Source organism: Myotis brandtii, unplaced genomic scaffold (genome assembly GCF_000412655.1).
Source record: "Myotis brandtii unplaced genomic scaffold, ASM41265v1 scaffold39, whole genome shotgun sequence".
Lineage (NCBI taxonomy): Eukaryota > Metazoa > Chordata > Mammalia > Chiroptera > Vespertilionidae > Myotis > Myotis brandtii.
The window spans coordinates 2,117,043-2,120,828 of record NW_005364953.1 but is presented as its reverse complement, the minus strand read 5'-3'; the positions used below and the strand labels follow the sequence as shown (position 1 = coordinate 2,120,828).

Genomic DNA, 3,786 nt, shown 5'->3' with positions numbered 1-3,786 from the left:
TTTCACTTAGCATAATGCTCTCCAGTTCCATCCATGCTGTTGCAAATGGTAAGAATTCCTTCTTTTTTTACAGCAGCGTAGTAATCCATTGTGTAGATATACCACAGTTTTTTAATCCACTCATCTGGTGATGGGCTCTTAGGCTGTTTCCAAATCTTAGCTATTGTAAATTGTGCTGCTATGAACATAGGGGTGCATATATCCTTTCTGTTTGGTGTTTCTAGTTTCTTGGGATATATTCCTAGAAGTGGGATCACTGGGTCAAATGGGAGTCCCATTTTTAGTTTATTGAAGAAACTCCATACTGTTCTCCAGTCTGCATTCCCACCAGCAGTGCACGAAGGTTCCTTTTTCTCTGCATCCTTGCCAGCACTTATTATTTGTTGATTTGTTGATGATAGCCATTCTGACAGGTGTGAGATGGTACCGCATTGTTGTTTTGATTTGCATCTCTGGGATGATTAGTGACTTTGAGCATGTTTTCATATGTCTCTTGGCCTTCCTTATGTCCTCTTTCGAAAAGTATATATTTAGGTCCATTGTCCATTTTTTGATTGGGTTGTTTATCTTTCTTTTGTTAAGTTTTATGTGTTCCCCATAAATGTTGGAGATAAAACCCTTATTGGTGATAACATTGGCAAATATGTTCTCCCATGCAGTGGGCTTTCTTATTGTTTCGTCCTTTACAATTTTAATAAAAGATCCTAGACATAGAAAAGTCACATTTTTGTCCTAATTTGATTCTATGGGTACTAAAGATTGTATTCTGTGGGAAATTTCATTTGAATGGTTTATTAGAGCTTCAGATTTTCTTGACAAAGAAAAGTAGGGTTGTCAAGGAGTTGCCAAGCCTCAAAGACACTTGATATAAGGTATTCTGAGTCTTCATGGTACAGAAAAGCCATCCTTTCTTTAGGTGGCTAGAAATGGAATCTTTTGTCTTCCTAGAAAGTCACAGAAGGCCTTTGTTGATTTCATGAAAGAGCAGAATTGTGCGTTTAAAAAACATCAGCTGTGTCGCCTCCTTGAAGACACAGAAATGCGCACACTTTAAACATGAAAGAGTGTGAATTATTTTAGCTTAAAGTTTAAAGGGTGATCTTAGAAACAGTTCTTTAGCAAAAAAGATTTACTTCTTTTTATAATTGGGGGGATAGGAGATGAAACTACACAAAGAATTAAGCCCATGTAAGAATTAAATATTTATTTGCCTTCTAAAGGAAATTGAAGCAATAAATCATAAAAATTTATTTGAAAAAAGTCTTTGAAAATCACTTTTCATCTCTTTCAAGGGGGAAAAAGCTACCATCTGGTTAGCACCAGGTGGTATGAAGTAATTGACTGAAGTTTTCCAAATAGGCAGCATGTATTTTGAATTAGGTGGGTACTGTTTCTGTATATTTTTCCTGGAATTGAATGCTGTTCTCTCAGGTATGGAGTAACCAGAGGGGATTGAACCCACAACCAAGGTATGTACCCCTGCCTGGAATTGAACCTGTAACTGTAATTGAACCTGGGACCCTTCAGTCTAAGGGCTGATGCTCTATCCACTGAGCCAAACCAGCTAGGGCTTATAATACTAGTCTTAATTTTTGTGGTAGTTTTTTTTTAAAAACAGCTTTATTGAAGTATAATTGATATTAAACACTGCATATGTTTAATGTATACAATTGATGAGTTTGTACCTATGCATACACCCATGATACTATCACTACAATCAAGGTAATAAAACATCCATTACTTCCAAAAGTTCCTTTGTATCCCTAATTATTTTTTGTTGTGATAAAAATGCTTCAAATGAGAATCATGGGTGTTCTGAGTGTTCAGCGGAGGAGAGCTCTTCTTACTGATCTACAGAGAGCTTCTTCCAGAAATATTATTTAAGCATTAAAACCACATCTTTTTAAATAACAAAAGTGTACCTGTGGTCACCTCTGGTATATGCCCGGATGTCAGAAGTACTAGGAATAGCAGATGACAATTACGTTCTAGAAACATTCATGACGAAAATTGTTACAAACCTTAAATACTGGGGAAGATGTGAGCCTGTAATTTCGAGGACTCTTCAGTTCCTAAATGACCTTTCTGTTGGATATCCTTTTTACTATATATTTGATCATTTATATGAATAGCCTAACAAGTGCATTCCATTAGCTAGGTATTTTTAATAAGGTCAAAATGTTCTAAAGTATTACCTTATAAAAATGAATTTCTAAGAATCAATATGTCTTTAGTAGTGTTCAGGTGAAAAGAATATTCTTTTCATTAGTTAAGAGGCACAAAGGAATTAGAAGAAAATTTTAAGTGTTTTGAACACTTTTGATTATTGGTCCTATCAACTCAACATCTTATTTACTCTAAAATGAGACTTCCCAGTACACATTAAAATGTTTATAATTTTCTCTCATTAGCAGATTTTTAAAATCTAAAACCAGACTCATCTTTTCTTATTAGGTTAATTGATAATACTGTCGTGTTTCTACCAATGAGAGAGAACAGTGTAAAAAATAAATGTTGATTTAGTTAAAAAAAATGCTTCAAATGAGATCCACCCTCTTAAAATTTCAAGTGCACAATACTGTGTTTTTAACTATAGTCACTGTGTTGTATAGAAGACTTCTAGAACTTACTCACCTTGCATAACTGAAACTTTATACCCATCGAACAATCACTTCCCATTTTCCTCTCCTCCAGCCCTTGGTAACCACCATTCTATTCTCTGCTTCTATGAGTTTGACTATTTTATTTTTTTAAAATTAAATTAAAAAGATTTCATCACCATTTATCCCCTCTATGTCTTTTTCCACCTCCAGAGTTTGACTATTTTAGATACCTCTTGAGACTGGCTTATTTCACTGAGAGTAATACCCTCAAGGTTCATGTTCTTACAAACTGTATAATCTCCTCTCACACAAAGTAGCTGGCCAGGTGCATATCCTATAGTTCTGTCCATTGGGTATTTTTCTGCTATCCATTGTCTTTCAAGGTTAACCCTGAGTGAAGCTGTATTGTAGCCACTTTCCATTTTTTACTTGTACCCTTATGTCAAGCAAACCATCTGCAAACCAAATTCAGGATTTTTCTTCCTCCTTTAGCTGGTTATATGGGAGCCTGACAGTATGGTCATCAGTGTGAGATGAGCGAGGGGTGCTGGTGTAGCTATAGTGGGTGACATGAGAGTCTGGGCTAACTTCTCATGCAGCTGGCTTGTGTTTTGGTGTGGTTCTCTTTGGGTTCCTCTTGTTTGGGAATCTCTGTGCTTCCTGGACTTATAAGTCTATTTCTTTCACCAGGTAGGGGAAGTTTTCTGCTAATATTTTTTTCAAATAGGTTTTTGATATCTTGCTCTTTCTTTTCTTCTGGAACCCCCATAATGCGAATATTGGTACAATTGAAGTTGCCCCAGAGGCTCCTTACATTATCTTCATATATATATTTAAATTTGCATATTTTTTTATTGTCTAAAGTTTTACATATGTCTCCTTTTCCCCCAAGCCATTCCCACCCCAGGCAAGCCCCAAACGCCCCAGTGTCTGTGTCCATTGTTACACTATCTTCATATTTTTGAATTCTTATTTCTTTTTGCTTTTCTTGTTGGGTGTTTTTTGCTTCCTCATATTTCAAATCGTTGATTTGATTCTTGGAATCCTCTACACTACTGTTGAATCCCTGTATATTATTCTTTATTTCAGTCAGTGTATGCTTAATTTCTGAATGTTCCTTTTCCATTTTTTTGGCATTCTCACTAAGATCCTTGAAAGTCTCACTAAGTCCCTTGGAGGTTTC

General features: G+C 35.7%; 1 long non-coding RNA gene across 1 annotated transcript in view; it reads right to left on the bottom strand.

Moving 5' to 3' along the window:
• Positions 1-3,786, bottom strand: part of LOC106727213 — a 20,946-nt gene that overhangs the window by 12,434 nt on the left and 4,726 nt on the right. The window lies entirely within an intron of this gene.